The sequence below is a fragment of the Ostrea edulis genome, chromosome 7 (genome assembly GCF_947568905.1).
Source record: "Ostrea edulis chromosome 7, xbOstEdul1.1, whole genome shotgun sequence".
Classification (NCBI taxonomy): domain Eukaryota; kingdom Metazoa; phylum Mollusca; class Bivalvia; order Ostreida; family Ostreidae; genus Ostrea; species Ostrea edulis.
In genome coordinates, this window is record NC_079170.1 from 27,806,263 (window position 1) to 27,828,817 (window position 22,555).

Genomic DNA, 22,555 nt, shown 5'->3' on the forward strand with positions numbered 1-22,555 from the left:
TACATCCATTCTAATTTCTTCAATATTCTCAACCTGTTTCCCAACCATTTTAAGATAAGCAATACAAAATAGAGAGTTGGGCAAACACGGACCCCTGGATATATCAGAAGTGGGATCAGGTGCCTAGAAGGAGTAAACATCTCCTTTCGACTGGTCACACCTGCCGTGAGCCCTATCTTAATCAGGTAAACGAAGTTATCCGTAGTCAAAATCAGTCTGCCTAGAACGGCCTAACAATCGGTATGAAACACTTCAGAAAGCATTTGATCTAATGATAGGTTGTATTGGCAAACTAGATCGTTATAATGACGATAGAATTTGAGAAAATACAGAAATTCGCTTCCTGGGCAGCGGGGTGGTCCTGTATTCGCGTCGGGGTACCTATACTAAGCAAGATAGAGCAATGCTGATATTTTTATTAGAAAGAGCATTAAATTCTAAGCAGGGTAGCATATTGGATTGGTTTTTTTTCAGCCCTTACGGGGCCAGAGAGAGGGCTTCTCTATAGAGACTCTAAACAGAGCAAAAGGGATAGCCCTTCGTATTTTAGCTCTATGGGGTCTACCCAGGTAGATAAAGACATGTTCTACGCACCAAAAGATTAATAAAGAATGTATCTATGTGGGAAAAATAAATTTATGTCGATCAATTAACTCGCCGAGGAAGAAATGACCGTCCAATTTGCCGTATCTACCGAAAATACCGAAATTCGCTTCCTGGGCTGCGGGGGGTGGGCTGCATTCGCGTCGGGGTGCCTATACGGATCTAGATAGAGCAATGCTGATATTTTGGTTGTAAAGAGCATTAAATTCTACGCAGGGTAGCATATTGGGTTGTTTTTCTGGTTGCCCTTTTAAGGCCACAGTGAGGAGCGGAGCGGCCGTGGAGGACAGCTCGCTTTCTCGGCAGCAGCAAAATCGGATACATAATCTGGCGAGGAGCAGAGCGGCCGTCGAGGACAGCTCGCTTTCTCGGCAGCAGCAAAATCAGAGACATCATCTGCCGAGGAGCAGGGCGGCCGTCGAGGGGAGCGGTGATCTCTCAGTGGTCTGCTGCGTTTTTCGTATAGTAGGTGTATCTGTATTATTAACAAAAATTTAAATTCTATATTCGGTTGAATTAGTATATTAATGATACTGTAAAACGTGTGCCCTCATTGAGGCACGTGCCAGGTAGCAATGTTTATTCTATGGCACGCGCCCTTGTGTAGTCCAGGTAAATCCTTCCCACATGGTACCGTGGCACGAGCGGGACGATCTGGGCACGTGCCAGGTAATTTACAGGTAGCGTTGTTTATTCTGCGGCACGCGCCATTGTGTATTCCAGGTAAATCCACCTCATGCAGGCGCGTGCCAGGTAATCCAGTGGTAAACTTTTATTCTAAAGCACGTGTCCTCTTTTATATCATGGAAAACAAAGTACGAAATACTTTTTAGATCAAATAGCTAGAATAATATATCGCTTCACATATTTTTATTCATCTTTTTATTGAGAGGGATAGATTATCCCCACTTAAAAATCTAATTTTTTATTTATTGAGGTATGTTAAAGTTCTTTATATCATTTTATTCCACGTGAGAAGAAGAGAAAAATGATATCAACATCAAAATTATAGCTTTAAAAATAAAAGTTCCAGCTCTCAATATGTATGGAGAACCTGGAGTCGGTTTTTGTGTGTGTGGTAAATCTCCCACATAAAAAGGCCGACTCCAGGTTCTCCAATCCAAAACCCAGATATCTATACATTAAATTGTTTGTCTCGACGAGTCGAGAAAGAATATGTAATCAGAATTTTAGTGGCTCAAAAAATAAAAAAGTTATTGACTTAAAACTTTAGAAATTGGACTTGGACTTTTTGTCGACGAGTAAAGTGCAATCCTTTTAGGGGGTGATTGTCTTATTATACACACTAGAGCAATGTTTCTTTCACCATTTTTCTCGTCTCTATGAGACAAAGACAATGATATCAAACACAAGGAAATTGAACAATAAATAAGAATTTCACAGGGAAATAGGTAGTCATTTTTATCGCGCGTGGCAGAATATCCTCCTGCTAAAAATCTAATTTTTTATTTATTGAGGTATGTTAAAGTTCTTTATATCATTTTATTCCACCACGTGAGAAGGCAGGAAAAATGATATCAATATCAAAATTCTAGCTTTAGTAATAAAAGTTCCAGCTCTCAATATGTATGGAGAACCTGGAGTCGGTTATTTTGGGTGTGGTAAATCTCCCACACAAAAAGGCCGACTCCAGGTTCTCCAATCCAAAACCCAGATATCTATACATTAAATTGTTCGTCTCGACAAGACGAGAAAGAATATTTGATTGAAATTTTAGTGGCTCAAACAATAAAAAAGTTATTGACTGGTAACTTCAGAAATTGGACTTAGACTTTTCGCCAAGTAGAAATTACTCCCTTCAGGGGCTGGATGTCTTTTGTACTCAAGCTACACTAATGTGCTTTACATCATTTTCTTTGTCTCATTGAGACGAGAAAGAATATGTAATTAAAATAATTGTAGGGTGGATAATGAAAATTTTATGCCTCAAACCTTTTACAATTTGGACTTAGTCATTTTACAGCGAGTGATAAAAAATGCTTTTTGGGGCTGATTCCCTTATTTATTGTCACACCTTAATGTTCCTTATATCATGTTTTACGTTTCAATGAGGCGAAATAGATGATACCAAGTTCATAATTCTAGCTTTATAAATAAAATGATGAGCCCCAAAAAGCATTTTCATTCATTCACTGGAAAAAGTCTAAGTCCCAAATCGGGTTATCAGGGGTCAAAACTTATTCATGTTACATAAAATATGATTATATATTCCTTCTCGTCTCCTCAAGACGAAAAAACTGATGTAAAGATCTTTTAAATATCCTGATTAATAAAGTCTTAGGACATGAATATGTCTTTCTTATCTACCCCTCTGAAAATACAGCAGGATATCCCAGGAAGTCCCCGGACAAAATCCCAGGATTTATCAGGATTGCTTTTTTGAAACTGAGATTGACAAGGAATTAGAGGGACGGTATTGGCAGTGAGACATTTCAGGATTTTTAAGGATAATTTGAACACTTAAATTTGCCTTTTATAGTCCTGCAAAGTCTCACTTAATCCTGCAATCTGAAAGGGGAGAAAGTGGGATTATTCTGGACATGTCTTGGAAAGTCCCAGTAGACAGGACTGGGATTTTGCAGGATTTTATTGGATATCCCTAAAAATCCTGCTTTTTGAGTTGATGCAGGACTCCTGGAAAGTCCCAATTTATCCTACTAACCTGTTTTGGTCTTACTCTACTGTGGAATAAAACTCGAGATCCAGGATATGTGATATCTTTTCTGTAAAAGTGGCAATTAAGAATGAAATTATGAATCAAAATGATAATCTGATAATAAAATTTATTTAACATACATATACATAAATTTCAGCAATACTTATATGAACTTCCAACGCAAGTACTTTGAAAAGTTCATTTAAATTATGGCTGGGGTGAGCTAAAAAGCACTATTTCTTACGTAAACAAATAATTAAACAAGAGGTCCATGGGCCACATCGCTCACCTTAGTCATCTTGGTCCATATTTAAAGATTTCCCATATACTTGTATGTGAAACTTTTGTCCCTATAATGTGGCCAAAACCTACCCTTGGGGGTCACGATTCAGGGTTGTCACTAGAAAATATTGAAGACGAGTCCCGGTATCATGGTTTGTAAGCAGCTTGAGTCCCATGAAAATTTGACGAGTCCCATGAAAGTTGAATTAAAGAGTCATTTAGATTTTTCCTACACCTTTATTTATACCGAGTGAACACAAGCTAATGTCGTACCTCTGTTCACTTTCATCTTCAACAAATGGCAAAAATCAGTTAATTTTCGCCAAGCCCATGCATAACAGTGCAGTGATCACTTTGTACACATGAAATTAAAAGTAATCATTCACGACTCGGTCTCATACAACTAATTGCCCATTGCAAACAGAATTACTTCCCCGAATCCTCTATCATCGTTACAACCCTATTCAGTATTAAACAAAATTTTAATTAAATAATTATTGTGATAAAATAAATGCGTACTAATTTCGTTTGTAAAATGATGTAAAATCTACCAAAGTTTACAAACTACGCTACTTTCGATTCCAATAAAAATGACTACCGGAAGACAAACATTTATAATTAAATATAAATCCTGATTTGTAAAAAAAGAAAAAGAAACATATATAAATAACTGCCTGTGAGTGGCAAAATGTTTTTTACTTTGTATCTAAATTTCAATATTATATTCTAATTTGCACCTAATTGACTGTACTAAACAAACAAGTCGGATTGGGACACTGTGAACTCGGTGGCATCATCTCGGTTCACATTAGAGCGTAACGTTTTACCTAGATTTTTTCCTATGAGTTTTAATTAATACACAAATCAGGGCTTCTAAGTAAAATTATGATTTTTACTCAGAGTCTGAGACATGTCTGCGGGACTTGCCATATCAGACAAAACCCCAATGAAATTTCTGTGATCCTATTCTTGTGTTAGTGACAACCCTGTGATTTTTACAAACTTGAGTCTACACTATGTCGGGAAGCTTTCATGTAAATCTCAGCTTTTCTGGCCAAGTGTTTCTTGAGAAGACAATTTTCATAAAGATTTTCCCTGTATATTGTAAGTAAAACTTTGATCCCCTATTGAGACCCAATCCAAATCCCCCAACCCCCCCTCCCGGGTCATTGGTTTTAACAAACTTGAATCTGTACTATGTCAGGAGGCTTTCATGTAATTTTCAGCTTCTCTGTCACAGTGGTTCTTGAGAAGATTTTTGAATGACCCCACCGTATTTTTGCGATTATCTCCCCTTTGAAGGGGCATGGCCCTTCATTTGAAGAAAATTGAAAGCCTTTCACCCAAGGGTGCTTTGTGTCACTTAGTTTGGTTGAAATTGACCCAGTGGTTCTGGAGAAGATGAAAATGTGAAAAGTTTTCGCCGACGACAGACAACGAACAAATTTTGATCAGAAAAGCTCACTTGAACCTTCGGCCCAGGTGAGCTAAAAAAAAATTTAAACAGGTATTATCAAATTGTCCCTGAAGTTGAATTTTGTTTATCTTGATGTCACGGGTAACCTGGTTCAAAGATCTATTTCTTCGACTCGTGGGTGGGGGAAGGTGGCTCCAGACCTAAACAACTTGAGACGGTCTCTCATCTTGTTTCTAACTTCTTTGAGGGCCATCTCTGGATTTTTCTCTGGTACAGAGGCTTAAAAGATAGCATAATGAATTATTTGAGAGGTTGCATAACAGGTTTTGTAAATGAACATCATTCAAAATTTAAAATATCTGTCTTGAACTTGTATATATGCACCTTCTGCATCGTCTTCCCTTTTATCTAAGCCATCTTTGGTCTCCCGGGCGTTTTCCTGTCACACTGCATGATGTCGGTTCATCCACTGAAAACAGTGCCTTATTAAAAGTCACTTGATGATATTCTAAATTCATAACTATCTCTTCAAGTCCATGCTACAATGAAAGAGAACATGTACTAGATAAAAATATTGGAAACAGGATGATAATTTGTCAAGGTGTGACAATTCCACTAGACTACCAAAAAAGACTTGAATTATTACAAACCAAAAGTAAAAATACTAACTAGCAACGCCGTGTATTTTGAACAACTAGGCCTATCCCCCAGTTTCTGAGTGTAAGGTGAATCCTATATTCCTATCTGGAATCCATTCCATGCTTGATTGCATACTGATTCTGTTGAATGTTCTCCATCCTTGCGAATATTTCACTGGTTTCGCGCCCAGAAAGGAACATTGAAAAAAAAGCGCTTTGATCACCTGCGTGAACGTCAGGTCGTACACTGACTGACTCATCCCCAGGTCAACACGTAACCAAAAAACGATCAGTAAAAAGTTATACAATCGACCAGTGGAAACCCAGTGTATAAGACTTCATATATATACATATGATATATTTTATACATGATATATCTTATATCGAATTAGAACGGGGAGAAGAAAAAAACACGACAAGCTTCGTACATTGTACAAGTTGACCGAAACGACATCACCGGAAGTTACAACTTTCAAAGAAGTCATTTATGATTTAAAGATTTGTGAATGGAAATCAATAACATCGGAATGAAAAAGGACTACGGGGTAACGGATGACACTCTGTAAGTACCATATGCTTATTTTGTTTACGTTTGTAAATGATTACATGCATTGGAAAAATACACGCTTGATCACTGGACCACTCGAAATTCCTCGATACAATCATTCTATTTACAGCTTAACATATCAAAACAAACTACTCTTTTTTTTAACGTAAACCATTGACTGGTTCGATCTAGATGGAAAGGGTATAATCACCAGAACATTGTATCATGGATATCCATCATTATGATTCTGTTTCGATCAGTTGACCTTGTTCTGTAATTATTACTGCTTCGTAAAATAACTACGGACAGTAAGGTTACAAAATTTAGCATGGCAAGCTGATTGTATCCATCAGTGATAATTTATTGCTATTTGCACCTCAAAACATTGATGTGTCAAAGAAACTTTTCTAAATATAAAATTTTTAATCAGTGTCTTGAAAATTAAGTTTCTTAATTAATAATTTGTAATTAATTATTATTGCAGGAGATTGAGAACCCAAAAGGTACATGCTGTGCAAGAAAGATGTAAACATGCGAATTCCTAAATGTACTAAATATTAAAACATCAACTGCAATCTTCAATGGTGACATCCAAACGTTGATATGCCATTGGTACTTCAAGTGATACGACCGTGACATTGGAAAATCCTTTTAACTTATCATCACTTGAGCCTGAATTGCAATCCTTTTGATACAGACATTTTTTTAAGTTCACTTTCGAACATTAATGCCGCTGTGTCATCTCTGGAAATGGAAAAGCCTACCACAGAATCTGATGAATTTTTGAACATTCTTTCACAAAAAGGGATCTTCTTTATTTTGAAGAAGGTAGCCCAGGAACTGGAAATCTGTTATCAAAATGATCTTAATAATACACTGGACAATATTCTAACCTAAATAAACCCATGACAAACCCGATTGAACTCCTGTGATGAAGCATCTCAAAACTCAAATTATGGTAGTCTTTCAAGTGACATTGAGGATTTCAATTAAGCGCATTTGACAGTAAAGTGATTTTTATTCAAGTTCAGATTGTTGTCATTATAAATTTATAAGAAGTGTTCTCATAGCCAACATTTTTCAAGTCTACTTTTGATGAAATATAGTCTTTTCTATTACAACTTATTATGACATGATTGTTGTTGTATACATAAATGTTCTTATCCACGAATCATTCACTGTTCTTATAGTTTTTTTTAGCCTGAACTATGTAGCAATGACATGTCAAGGTAATCCAGAAAATGTAAAATCTTTTCTTTGATATGACAAGGATTTAATTTTGTAACAATTAATATCTAAAAGTCCTGTAACCCTCATTAAAGTCCTTTATAATCTGACTTCACTGGTTGTAAGATTTTGAGGGTAATTGCAAGACTTCTCTCTTTGCATACTTTTAATACGAAGTCCTGGAAAGCAATGTAAAGTCTTGCATCATCTTGAATGTATCAAGTATGAGATTTTTAGGGAATTTCTGGGACGATGTTTTCGTCTTCATTTTATAATAAAGTCCTGAAAAACACAAGAATGTCCTAGAACAACCTGCTGCTATGAGAGTGGGACTTTGTAAGACATTTAGGTAATAAATATGTCCTAGAAATTCTTGCAAAGTCACTCTTGATGTAAGTGGGATATTCCAGGACAAATGCAGAAACATGAAGTCCTGTATTATCCCACTGCATTAGGACATGGGAGAAGTGGGACTTCACAAGGAAGCCCCAGGACTTCCAGGGATATCCTTCAATTAAGCAAAAAAGTGGGATTTATTTTCAGAGGGGTACCCTCCTAAAAGGGACATAATCTCAATAGGAATGTAAAGTATTTCAGGGTGCAAAATTTTTATTACTTGAGCTATGCCATTGTACTTTATATCATTTTCTTCGTCTTAAAAAGACAAGAAAGAATATGTAATTAAAATAAATGTAGGGTGGATAATGAAAATTTTATGCCTCAAACCTTTTACAAATTGGACATAGTCATTTTACAGAGAGTGATAAAAAATGCTTTTGGGGGCTGATTCCCTTATTTATTGTCACACCTTAATGTTCCTTATATAATTTGTTTCGTCACAATGAGGCGAACCAGGTGATACCAAGTTCATAATTCTAGCTTGATAAATAAAATGATGAGCCCCAACAAGGATTTTCAGTCATTCACCGGAAAAAGTCCCAAATTGGGTTATCAGGGGTAGAATTTTTAATATCCAAGCTACGTCAAATCTGATTGCATATTCATTCTCGTCTTCTCAAGACAAAAAAGATTATATAAAGATCCTATATATAGCTTGAAAAATAAAGTTTTAATACTTTAATAGGACATTTCTTATCTACCCTATTAATATCAAATAATCTCATAAGTATATGCATAGATTTTTGAGGTTCAAATTTTCATTTCTTAAGCTATGTGAGTGTGCTTTATACCATATTTTTCGTCTCGAAAAGACGAGAAAGAATATGTAATTAAAATAAATGTAGGGTGGATAATGAAAATGTTATGCCCCAAACCTTTTACAATTTGGACTTTTCACAGCGAGTGATAAAAAATGCTTTTTGGAGCTGATTCCCTTATTTATTGTCACACCTTAATGTTCCTTATATCATTTGTTTCGTCTCAATGAGGCGAACCAGGTGATACCAAGTTCATATTTCTAGCTTGATAAATAAAATGATGAGCCTATGCTGCCCCAAAATTCGAAGACACGACAGCTAGTTAACATAATTTATTCACTAGGAATAAACCGTAGATGCTACAATTACAAAAACCAAACTTTACAATGATGTACACACATAAACATATCCTAGGTCAGGGAGTAAACACTTGATTAAGTAATAATTTCGTTCGTAAGTAAAACATTTGAATGAATAAATTATATACATCATGGAATATTGAAAGAAACACAATATTTATCACTTATAATTAATATAAGAATGAAATAACAAATATACATACACTGTGGGGTCTGTAAAACACCAGCAATAAAATTCACAACATGTCAAGCTCGTGGAGCGGAAGTAGAATGTCTAACATAAACACGGAAAGCAAATTCGTAAAATTTTCCGGAACGGAACAGAGCCCCCAAAATCATTTTCAGTCATTCGTGGGAAAAAGTCTAAGTCCCAAATCAGTTTATCAGGGGTCAAAACGTTTATTATTCATGTTACATAATATATGATTATATATTTCTTCTCGTCTCCTCAAGACGAAAAACATTATATAAAGTTCTTTTGAATATCTTGAATAATAAAGTTTTAGGACATGAATATGTCTTTCTTATCTACGTTGCTAAAAGGAACCTAATCTCAAAAGGAATTGAAAACATTTTAGGTTGCAAAATTTTTATTACTTGACCTATGCTATTGAGCTTGATATCATTCTTTTCGTCTCAAGAAGGCGAGAAAGACTATGGTAACAAAATATTTTTTGGATGACAAATACATGACTGAGGGCTAACCCTAATTTTAAACATCGCACAGCTAGGGTTATGGCCTAGGCCTATCGTTAGAGGTAACTATTCATCGTAGAAAATATTTAATTACATATTCTCTTTCGCCTCGTCGAGACAAAGAATATGGTATAAAAAACATTAAAGTGTGACAATAGATAAGCAAATGAGCCCCAAAAGCATTTTTTATCATTTGCTTTAAAATGTTGAAGTCCAAATTACAAAGACTTTGGGGTGTAAAATCTTTATTTATCACACTAGCAATTATTTTATTACATATTCTTTCTCGTCTCGTTGAGGCAAACAAAATGATATAAGACACCATAGGATAAGACCATTAATAAAAAAGTCCCCCACACCAGCATACTGGTGCAGAGGACATTCAAGTTAGTGGGAAAAAACTCTCTCCAACAGCAAACTTAGTAGTTTTTCCAAAACTTTTGAATAAAAAAAGTCCCCCACACCAGCGTACTGGTGCAGAGGACAAGTTATTGGGAGAAAAACTATCTTTAACAGGGGAACTTAGTGATATAAAGAAGTTCCTATTTGAGCGTTTCAACAGTCTCGATTGAAGTCAGCATTTCGCAAATTCTATGGTCGTTATAACGATCTAGTTCGTCAATACAACCTCGCATTGGGTCAAATGCTGTCTGACGTGTTTCATACCGATTGTTAAGCCGTTCTTGGCAAACTGATTTGACTGCGGATAACTCCGTTTACCTGATCAGGATATGGGGCTCACGGCGGATGTGACCGGTCAACAGGAGATGCTTACTCCTCCTGGGCACCTGATCCCACCTCTGGTGTGTCCAGGGGTCCGTGTTTGCCCAACTATCTATTTTGTATTGCTTGTAGGAGTTATGAGATTGATCACTGTTCGTTATCTTCACTTTCCAAAATCAATTATGGTCACCTAAAATTAATATTTTTCAAGATACCCCAAAACTGATTGCATATTCTTTGGGGCCCAATTGAGACGAAAAAATTGATATAAAGAACTCTGATGTACTCCAATAAATAAAGAAGAAAATTTTTGAGGCAGATCTCCCACGCTTAATGAATTATAAAGGAAATACATAGTTTTTCGGGGAGAAAATCTTTATTAATTGTCCTATCCCATGATATCTTATATCATTTTCTTCGTCGTAACGAGACGAGAAAGAATATGTAATCAAATAAGTACTAGGGCGATAAAAAAAGATTTTACCCCCCCAAAACTTGTGAATTTGGACTTACAACTTTTTGGGCTGTGGTTTTCTTATACATAGACCTAGCTGAGAGAAGTTGGTATCATTCTCTTCGTCTCATTGAGTAATTAATAAAGATTTCACATCCGAAAAACTGTGCATTTTTATCTCTTTCCGTGGGCGTGGCCAAATATGTCTCATCGCATATATCTTTTTTATTTATTGTCCTATCTCAAAGTTCCTTATATCATATTCTTCGTCTCAACGGGACAAACACGAATATTTAATCATATTTCTGATCGGATAAGTATTAAGGTTTTTCTGAATCAATAAGTCATATTTTCCTCGGTTTCCGGATTTCTCGGACTCTGCTCCGGATAGGGTGGGGGCATATAATTGGAAACCCCCTCTCCGAGGTGGAAGTAAGGTCCACTTATGATATATACCCATAATAATAATAAATTCCTTCCATAAAGGCCTCCCAGGGAAATGAGGGAGATTTGCCTCATTTTTTTCTCAACTTTGTCCGGACCAATTGCGGTCCGGGAGAGGAAATTTCCGAAAACCAAGTCCATGGTCCGGTAGCCTACCTCCAAGTCACCCCATATACCAAATTGGGTTGAAAAAAGATAATAACTAGTATGTTTTTCAGGGGGCTGAAAATGGCTATATTTTAACTAAAAAGCCCTACCGGGGGTAGGGGTGGAGGCAGAAAATCGGAAACCCCCCCCTTTGAGTTCGGTCGAAGGTCCCCTTATGATATATACCCATAATAATACCAAACCCCCTCCATAAAGGCCTCCCATGGAGCCATGAGGCAGATCACCCACAAAAATGTGGAAATTCGCCACAAAAATCCTCCAGTCGGCCTCATATAGGTCTCGCTGGGTGGCAAAGCTTATCTGGTATCCCTCAAAAGTAGGTGACTTTAGGGCCCGGGAACCCGGGCTAGTTGAACCTTGATAATTAACTCCGTATTCCTGAAAGGCAGGTCTAGCATAGGGCTCGCTGGGTGGTAAAGCTTATCTGGTATCCCTCAAAAGTAGGAGTTTAGATCGCCTAGGAACCCGGGCTAGTTCAGCCTTGATAATTAACTCGGTATCCCTGAAAGGCAGATCTAGCACAGGTCTCGCTGGGTGGCAAAGCTTATCTGGTATCCCTCAAAAGTAGGTGACTTTAGGGCCCGGGACCCCGGGCTAGTTGAGCCTTGATAATTAACTCGGTATCCCTGAAAGGCAGGTCTAGCACAGGGCTCCCTGGGTGGTAAAGCTTATCTGATATCCTTCAAAAGTAGGTGACTTTAGCGCCCGGGAACCCGGGCTAGTTGAGCCTTGATAATTAACTCGGTATCCCTGAAAGGCAGATCTAGCACAGGTCTCGCTGGGTGGCAAAGCTTATCTGGTATCCCTCAAAAGTAGGTGACTTTAGGGCCCGGGACCCCGGGCTAGTTGAGCCTTGATAATTAACTCGGTATCCCTGAAAGGCAGGTCTATCACAGGGCTCCCTGGGTGGTAAAGCTTATCTGGTATCCTTCAAAAGTAGGTGACTTTAGCGCCCGGGAACCCGGGCTAGTTGAGCCTTGATAATTAACTCGGTATCCCTGAAAGGCAGATCTAGCACAGGTCTCGCTGGGTGGCAAAGCTTATCTGGTATCCCTCAAAAGGAGGTGTTTAGATCGCCCAGGAACCCGGGGCTAGTTGAGCCTTGATAATTAACTCGGTATCCCTGAAAGGCAGGTCTAGCATAGGTCTCGCTGGGTGGCAAAGCTTATCTGGTATCCCTCAAAAGTAAGTGACTTTAGCGGGACCCCGTTGAGCCTAGTTTTAACTCTCATCCATGGGCGCGCTTCTGGCGAAGAAATGCATCGATTTGATGCAATTCTTGCGCCGATCCACGTCCGAGTCTTCTTACCGGTTACGGAAAAAGACGAGCGCGTGATCCGATTGGACTCGGACGTGGATCGGCGCAAGAATTGCATCAAATCGATGCATTTCTTCGCCAGAAGCGTGCCCGTGGATGAGGTTAAAAGGCCAGAACCGAATCCCTGAATAATGTGTTATGTATATTTTCACCACAGATTCAGTTTTGATATCATTAATGTCTTATTCACTCTAATACATAAACATGTAAGTGGAAATTGATAGTGGTACAATACCTTAGATGTGTATAATATCTTAGATGTGTTTGAAACTTCATAGTGTAACGCACGACTGTGACGTCATAGTTACGTTTATGTATACGTAGCAACCAACTCTGATGGCGTCGATCCATATACGAGGTTCATTTGCGGTTACGGAAATAGACGAGTAGTTACGATTGCTGCTTTTCAGGGATACCATCTAGTCATCACCAGATGAAAACAACCCATGGTCTCGCGAGGAAGTGGAGAAAATGAAAGAAACGTATCCGTAAATAGTATTTATCCGGAATGCTTAGTGCACAATGGCGGCAAAAACAAACGAAAATAAAGTGTAGCACATTCATTTATTTTTGGATCGCCGCCATTTTCACGCACCAGCGTTCTTAGTTACGGTGTGTCATCTAGCGGTGTTTATGAAACTTCCACGAACGATAACTAAGACTCACGATAGTTCAGCGATTATTTTAATATGTTGACGGTGCTAACGTTTGAGCGAGCGCAGCTTCATGTACGTACATATTTTTATAATGTTCATGCTTTGATCAGGTTCAATTTAAACAATATCTATTTGCCAAATATTCATTACATGAATTTTCTGTCGGGATTTTACATTAAAAATCATTAAAACATGTATACATGAATGTGATTGATATATTTTTATGCTATTTATACATTTTATCCCTACTGCTTTCACTGTTACTTGTTTAACCTTTGATGCATGACGTGTTCTGAACTGTATGCTCTCAGCCTCTACTTTCCTTTTTTTCTACTCTCCTGCAATCTGTTCAAGTTACTAATTGTATGATAAAAATCCCCAAACCTTTCAAGTTTGTAAAACTGTGTTTAAACAGCATTGTCTTTGAACACTAAACGCATTTCAATATAATGAAAATTTAGAAATAAATCGATAAATTCAACTATTGGGCATGTATATGCCACCCCCCCCCCCCCCCAATGCGATCCTATCTAATTTTTAAAAAACATGAAATTCATTTGATAATACCCTTGTAGCAATGGTATATTCCAAAAGAGAGAATTAGAACAACTCTTGTAATGTTGTACATAATCCTAGTTGTAACACAATGATGAAATATTTCAGCATTCACATAAATAATCATTGAATAAAATTGCAACATCATTAATTTCAGCCCCTCTCCATGTGCTGCTGTTGCGAGGATACATTAATTAAGATTAATTTACGAACTAGAATCAATTTATGATTTTTCAGTCGTTAATAGCAGGTGGCATGGTTGGTTATCAAGGGGGGGGGGGGGGTATCGTGGTTTGCATTACCGGACATGTTAGAAGGAAATGGATTCAAGCACTCATTATTTTTTAGTCGCGGGAAATAAAACAAAGATTTTTAAAAAAAAATTTTCAATCCGATCGATTTCCATCGATTTTTTTGTAATGTTTTGAATTCAGTAACTGTGATCCCTCACATATTCTAACAATTTTTAAAGTTAGTCTCTCTTTTTTTGTTGTTGTTAGAATAATAAATTCCTATTGAGAATTTAGTATTTTAATCAGATTTATGGTTTGTAGTCGATTATACACAGTATGTATTCGATGCCATATTGTGTATGCCTAATGTTTACGCATATTCAATATTGTCCCGGTAGTATGCCTTTTGCAAATGGAAATAACAAGTACGTATCTAGATCCGCCACTGTCAGTCTTATTATGGCGTACGTCAAAACGTAGACATGACGTCACACATCATCTTAGCCTGCCTTTCATAAACATTGCACTACGTTAAACATTTTGCCTAATGGTGCACTGAATTTTGGAGCTAGGAGGCCACAAGATTAGGATGATAATCCACGTAAGTTCATAATCATATTCCAAGCTGTGACTTTGCGAGATCTCAGCCATTTTTAACAAGGGACTTCTGGGATTGGCGTAAAAAAAAAATTCCTTGTTAGAGGTTTACAGTTAGCTCGGATTATTTCCCGCGCTTTAGTCATTAGAGCTCACAGTACGAGGCAGCGCTTCGCGCTGGCTCGCTGCGCTCGCTATTATTTATAAAACCGGAATGAAAATTTTCCACACTTTTGAAGATTTAAAATGGTGATTGAAGATTTTACCTTGAGATATGTGTAAATGGCTCTTTATTTCAGTGTTGCTGTTTTGAGAATTTCCGTTTGATATTTCCGACATTTTGTAATATGATTACGGTGTGACCGTTGGGGCGAGCGCAGCATATCTGAATACATTTTCAAAAAATTTATATTGAAAACAAGGAAAACTGTTCTGGTTCACTATCAATACGTAGGATTACTGTCTTGCTCTTCTCGCCAATGTAGGAACCAGTTTAGCGGGAAATGCAACGAGCGTGTTGTGACGTAGCCTTGTAGTTGTGACGTGACTGTTTACATTTCTTTAGACAATATTCTAAAAAGAAAAAAGAAAGGGGGAAGAATATGATCGTCATCCTTTCCTTTCAAATAAGAAAGGTTTGTAATACTTCAAAGATTTTTTTTATTATTATTTTACGAATCGAACCATCCGCCATTTTGTACGAGGGACGTCTGGGATTGGCGTCAAAAAAAAAATTCTTGTTAGAGGTTGAGATTTAGCTCGGATTATTTCCCGCGCTCTAGTCATTAGAGCTCGCAGTACGAGCCAGCGCTCCGCACTGGCTCGCTGCGCTCGCTATGAATTAGTACACGGTAACAACTTTTCGATTTTTAAAATAAAAATTATACTGGGTGACAAAAAATGAAAATAAACAGATTGTCATATAATATGTATACGGTGTGACCGTTGGACCGAGCGAAACATGTAATGGTCATTGGAGTGTCCCAAGTGGTAATCATAATTCCGTGATTCATTTAAAAATATATATTTTTAATGAAATTTTCCTTGCGCTAAAAACCAAGTAACATCTCAATATCAAAGGGGTTTATATGGGGACAACAGTTTTACAGGATCCGCCTATTCATTGAACGCGGGAAATAAAACGCAAGGCGACGTAAACTGTGCAATGTGACGTCACATTTAGCCTCGATTTTTTCTCTTTGCCAAAGCAAACAATTATACACAACAATAATACATTCCGTATGCAATGAAAAAGGCCGTTATCAAACTAAATAAAATTAACCAATAAATTCAAAATGGTAAAAATTTTATCGTATATTCTTATTTAAAGAAACTCATGAACTCGTTCATCTATTTAGTCGTATTACGGTTTTATATGTAATTATTTGCTAAAACCTGTTACATTGATAATTATACTATTCACTTTAAACTAACTGAGTGTTTAAATTACGAATTGCACGTCAGAGTCTTCTATTATTGGCATTCAAAATAAATCACAAATAACTGTTGAAGCAGGTAATGAAAAAATAAATGGCGGCGCCCATATGGATCACGAAAATTTCAGTGAACGTATATAGATATTGTCCCTTTTTCTTTTGCTGATTTTGACTTTTTTCTTTTACATACGTGTTACCTTTAGAGCCTTGCTACGCGGACGGGCCTTCGACCCGTCCGAGCTTCGCTCGGTATTATGCACCCAACTAATTTTTTTGTAAAAGTTAGGGCCAATTTCGTAACATTGGATGTGCCGCGGAAATTCAATTTTGCATTTTTCTTACGTGGAATAGCACTTAAGTACCAAACTCCCCGTCGAGGCCTCATTACGTCACCTACGAATAGACCTCTCCTATGTGACGCAGCACAATATACAGATTTGTATATTGTGAGTCCGCGATTATCACGCACGCAAATAACACTAAAGAAGTAGTTCGCAGTTAAAAGTTTGAAGATATTGATATTAAGAGCATTAATATAAAAGTATGGATTTATTTTAAACATACAATGATCAAAAGATCTTTAAAAAGACCAAAATCACGGCGAAAATCTCCACACGCAATTTTTAAAGGCTATCAAATAAATTTCCAAAAAATGAAGATTAATCATTTCTTACTCAATAACATAAAGTAATTTGACAAATTAAATGATTATCTATTTATTTCAATGAGCATTTACAAGTGTATGACATTTTAAACCTGATTTCATAGAACACATTTTTCTACCCCTAATCGAAAGGAGTTGTAATTAAAAGCGATTGATTGATTGACACTGGAATTAAAGTCAATAATCAATTACTAATGAATTATACTTTCTTTGCATAAAAAATACCAAGCAATATTGAAAAGCTTTTTAGAATATACGAGTTGAAAATGTAGACAGGATTCCAGAGTTACCGTTCTTTAGAGCAATGCGTAGCGCTCAGAACCCATATTTACTAAAGTTCGTAGACGTAGACGTAAACGTAGGATTTACGTCTGACTTAAGATTAGAGTTACGTTCTCATAAAATGGTATTCACAAAACCGTTCGTAGCCGCAAACGTAACTTACGATGTACGATTGCACTTAAGCGTGCGCAGTGGCTATTTTCACTTCGAAACGTAAAAAGTGTGAATTTCCTCATTTACTTTGAATTCCCAGCTCTAAAGCAACGAATTTCAACGTATACGTATGCCTGCCAACGGCATGTCGATCAACTGTACCGTTATTCAGTGTTGTTTACAAATCCAAACGGAAGGTTCATCAAATTTAACGCATTTGACTTGTGCATGGATCTGTGCTGCTGTAGGTGTTCAAAAAGAAGTCGGCATGGACTGACAAGTAAGTTAAGTTGTTTGTGTAGTAATAACCTTAAATGTTTTACCACTGACTACTCGTTACTAGGCCGCTAAATAATGTTAAATTGACCTCAAGGGGATTCAGTACATGACACACATCGCAAAATCACAGTCCCTTATTCATTTTGTTCTCAACCTATGTAGCTGCTATAATGCCTGGATCTTAATTTCTAAATAGTGAGGACATATACATATGTGTTAGTTATTTACAATTTTATATGTGCCCACTATTAACACATTAAGACACAAGCTCATTTGTGTACATGGTAACTTCAAACTTTTGACAATACCACAATTGAAATTCAAAATTATTTATCCCATTTTTTTTAATTTCATGACTGGGACAACAACAAAGCAGTATCATAGCTACCAGTACACAAGTACGCACATGCTTTCACATCATTTCGCAAAAAGAAAAACAAGAATATTGGTGAAAAATGAATCTAAAATATACATTATATATACAGGCACTAATTCTAAAATGTGTGATTTGTACGTGCCCCTCTATTGCTGCATTTGCATGGTTATAAAATATGAAAATTATTATTGCTTTAACAATATATACTCTGGGCGAACAGGTAGATAGGGTGAATGAAATCTGTACCAGATGAGAACAGTTACAGTCTCTTTTAGCATCATTTCAATTATTGCTTGTGTACATCCATGGGCAAAACTTTCAGAAAATATTGTGAAACAAAATCGCATTCAAATACAGTTGTACAACTGTGTGAAGTCAGTGTTAATTTATTTAATGTAGAATAACATTGACTATATATTAATTGGAGATATTAGGTGTGATATACATGTAACATGCACTAGATACCCAAGTTAGCTGACCTCTGTTATTTTTCAAAGGGTCATAAAGGTGGTCAAGAAATAAATTGCCAACAGACAACAGCATTCCTTGATTTAGATGCATTTCTCTTCATGTCCTCTCCTGAAGGATTTTTCATGATGTCTCAGGGTTAGGATTGGAATGCAAGATGTACAGTACATATATATGATGTAAGTATATCCACTGTTTGTACACATTTAATCATTTCTGTACTTACAAAGTTTTAAAAAATCCAAAACAAATTATGGTACATGATGTAATGATTTTTGTAATGCATTGATGATTAAATCCTTAGGCAAAGATTTAAGAACATAAATTTATGAGTTTTTATGATCAAAGTTTGTCCATTTTGCATGTTTTGTACCTGTCTGTCTAAGCATCTCTTCACCTCTTTGGCAAATAGAAATTTAACCAATCTAAGGACATACACTATGTTTCTTTGAAATCATTTTTTATCTCCTCGATATTAAAAATTCTTGCATGATTTCCAAAATAATAGCAGTAATTTTGTCACCAAAATTTGAAATCAACACTCAATAAAAATTGCTCTATATTATATATTTCTGATCAGTAATAACACATGTATTCAGTTATTTGAAACACCTTTTAATCTCAAAGCAAGCAAATGAATATATTTAATTTTGGTGATTAAAATAATTATTATCTTGCAAGCCAATAATTCTTCTTTATATATTTCTTTACACTAAAAACGGTTATCAAATGTACTTTTATTAGGTCACCTGAGTTTACTCAGTAACCTATTGCAACTAGTTTTCATCCGTCGTGCGTTAACAATTGAACATTTTTAACTTCTTAATAACTACCTGTCCAATTCTTTTCAAATTTGGTATGAAGCATCATTGGGACAAGGGGGACCAATTTTCAAAAATCTTCTTATCAAGAAACACACATATAAGAAAAACTAAATGCATAGTGATGTAAATTTAATTTCCCCCAGAGTAAGGGTTTTGACCCCAGGGTGGGGCCAAACTTAGTATATAGTATTTATGTGTAAGTTTGATGATACTGTATAAAATATAAATGCAGAAAAGGATGTACAAAAAATGGTGAATTTCACAACCCAGGGTTATGACTTTAAGATGAGTCCAAATTAGTCTTATCTTTAGATGTTTTCATGTGAATACACCTATTTAAATCCTTTCATCGGTGTATGCACTTTGAGGGATGTGAAGTTTTAAGAACACATCTTGTTTTATACTGTTGCTGAACATTAGAATATAATTAGCTTAGATATTTAGAACAGGAAATTTTTTCTAGATTTCATAGTCCGTGGAAGTAATGATACTTTTCCACTAGTATTCAGGTGACCGATAAGGCCTGTGGGCCTCTTGTTAGGTTTCTGTTGTTTTTTTATTTTTTTATTTTACTAAAGAAATATTTTTATTTGTCAGTAATACATATTCCTTTGCCATTGGGAGATTTTGAGAGATAAAAATGGTTGCCATCACTTTCACAGCAAATATACCCCTTTAAATTTATAATATTGTACTACCATGTATTATATGTCAGCCTGAGTAGCTCAGTGCAAAGGTACCAGGTTCAATACTCAAGTCAATTGTGCTAAAGATTTTTCTCACCTTCTTTGCTACATTAAAATCCCATTCATATACCTTACTGCAGTACATATCAGCTGATTTTACATTTTTACTTGCCACGACCAGGAACTATCAAAATATGTTAACTCTAGACTAATTAAACCTTAGAATTTTGTAGAAAGAAAATAGAATGCAAGTGAATTGTACCTGAAATGTCACCAAAAATTATCTTTTATTTATAAACGTGAATGACCTTAACTGAAACTTACCATTCTTGGTTAAAACGTATTTTTTTCTGGTTTGGAAAGAAGCCAATTTCATTACAAGGGGAATGGTTAATGAAAAAATACTAAAGTTGACCTTGGGGTCATTTGAAATCTTTTTCTTAATATGGGCTCTTGGGTTATAAATCATTAAAATTAGAAACTGTAGGTGATACTTAATGATATCTTCCCAGATATGGTGTACGGTAGATAAATATAATGTAAATAAAATCAGTATTATCACAATTTTACAGTTTATTTAACTAACAATTATGTTGCATGTATTTTTCAAGCCTTATGAATTTTGATTGCAGTGTAATGACAGTTGTTTATTTAAATCAATGTAATACTATTATTTTTCTAGGTCTATAGGTACATTGCTGTAATGGCCTGCAAAATCTTTTGCGAAAGCGAGAAATGTTCATCTTCCATTCCATGATTGTGTAAAAGGACGAGCAGAGGAATGATTCAAAAATATATGGCAGGATTGAGAATCTAACCCATGACCCGTAGTCTGGTACTCTACCCACTGATCAATCCATGCTGATGGTCCATCTGCTACATTGATGTCATCTTATATATTTATTTATTCATTTATATCATATGGACATTTAAAAATTGACAGTAAAATAAAAAAAAGTTTGATATTCAGCAAAATAGAATTTGTTACAATACATGTTTAAGAAATTAAGTACATGTACATGCATTGTTATGCATACAATTATGTACATGCAATTATATTTGTTAATAGATAAATTTTTAGATGAATTTTCATGTTGTTATTGATATTGACATGTACATGTATTACTTCCATTTCTAGAATGATTTTAACATCTTGATATTAAAAAGATGACATAATAAATAAATCTTAAATATTTGTCAACAAAGTTGTCTGGTGGGTTAAAATTTGTAAAGAGGAGCATTAGTACATATGTCGGTTTAATGTGAGAAGCCTTCAGAATGAACTTTTATCAGTGAGATTTTTGTAAATTGGAGGGGGGGGGGTTGGGCTTCAACAAAATAATATGTATGTTGAAGGCATCATCCTTGGAGTTTGGTAATATACACTGCAAAGACTTATACCTAGCTGATCACATATAAGGGTCAATTACATACAAATCATGAATGGTAGAAAGATTCATATATATGCATTATCAATGAAGGTTTGACTCCTGTAGGATTATAGTTAAAGGAAATGGCACTCTGAAAGATTGAAAGTCTACACATGACTACACTAGTAGGCATCACAATTGCTCTCTGAAACAAATTACACAAAATTGTATTCTTGGAATGAAATGCATATCTTTTTTTTTAAAGAAATATTTATTTAGAGGCTCATTTCCCTGTTGTGTAAGTTACAATGTAACAAATAGTTATTTGGACTACCAATATTTGCTTATAACCACAAAGTAAAGATCACATATCTATAAGTATAGAAATAGTTTTTCTATAGCTGTCAATCACCATGTATTCTTGTACACACAGTGACTCTCTTCTTTTCAAATCTAAAACATTGCATGTTTGATTGCATAGATATACATTAATTCTACCATGTTTGGAAAATTAAAAAAAATGTATTTCCCTGAAAGATGCTAGACCTACCCTATATAATAAAATAAATGGCAAATATTCTTTTTTTTTAAATAACCTGCATGACTAAAATAAAAAGCTTCCCAATTATTTCTAAAGGCAAGGTTAGATCCACCCAGTCTGATTAAAATCAAATTTCGCACTTTGCTCGATATACGGACAGCGACTGTCCGTATATCGAGCGAAGTGAGAGGTTTGATTTTAAATCAGACTGAGATCCGCCACAAGGTAAATTAGATCGGGCTCAAAATTTTGAGAATTGTCACACAATTGCAGATGATCTCAAAGAAAACGATAATCTGAATAAATGCAATTAATTTGTGTATTACTAAGCAGCTTATATGCATCTAGAGGGTTTGTAAGGTCTTTACGCAAGAAATTATCGATAAAAATGACAAGTCGCCATTTGTTTTGTTTATTCTTAAAGTTACGATCAGCTTACGTGTACTAGTATAGCACACGTAGAGTTACGCTTATTTCTGACGTAAATCTACGTCTACGACTGTTAGTGAATACCGTCCCACACGTAAACGTACGCTACGTCTAGATTTACGCTACGTTTACGTCTACGAACTTTAGTAAATATTGGCCCAGGTCTATAACAGTGAGGGTTCTTTAAATATGCCAACGCCTACCGCGAACTTTATCATACAAGTAACATAGAGCTAGACTTTTAGTTGTTTATCACCTTGGCACAGGTGAAATTACACTCAAATCATTTGCAGTTT

The 22,555-nt window shown here is 35.9% G+C and overlaps 3 long non-coding RNA genes across 4 annotated transcripts; 2 read left to right on the plus strand and 1 right to left on the minus strand.

The window, feature by feature from the left end:
* Positions 1 to 3,387: 3,387 nt before the first annotated feature.
* LOC130047985 (uncharacterized) lies at positions 3,388 to 5,835 on the minus strand. Of its 2 annotated transcripts, XR_008796810.1 has the most exons (3): positions 5,649 to 5,835; positions 5,364 to 5,518; positions 3,388 to 5,258 (listed from the first exon to the last, which is right to left on the minus strand). It is a non-coding gene; the product is annotated as an uncharacterized LOC130047985 (long non-coding RNA). The 2 variants fall into 2 exon arrangements; XR_008796809.1 differs by lacking the exon at positions 5,649 to 5,835 and having other exon boundaries at positions 5,364 to 5,570.
* Positions 5,836 to 5,909: 74 nt separating this feature from the next.
* LOC130047986 (uncharacterized) lies at positions 5,910 to 7,501 on the plus strand. Its single transcript, XR_008796811.1, has 2 exons — positions 5,910 to 6,179; positions 6,649 to 7,501. It is a non-coding gene; the product is annotated as an uncharacterized LOC130047986 (long non-coding RNA).
* Positions 7,502 to 17,386: 9,885 nt separating this feature from the next.
* Positions 17,387 to 21,124, plus strand: LOC125655563 (uncharacterized). Its single transcript, XR_007362794.2, has 3 exons — positions 17,387 to 17,566; positions 18,439 to 18,588; positions 20,602 to 21,124. It is a non-coding gene; the product is annotated as an uncharacterized LOC125655563 (long non-coding RNA).
* Positions 21,125 to 22,555: the final 1,431 nt, after the last annotated feature.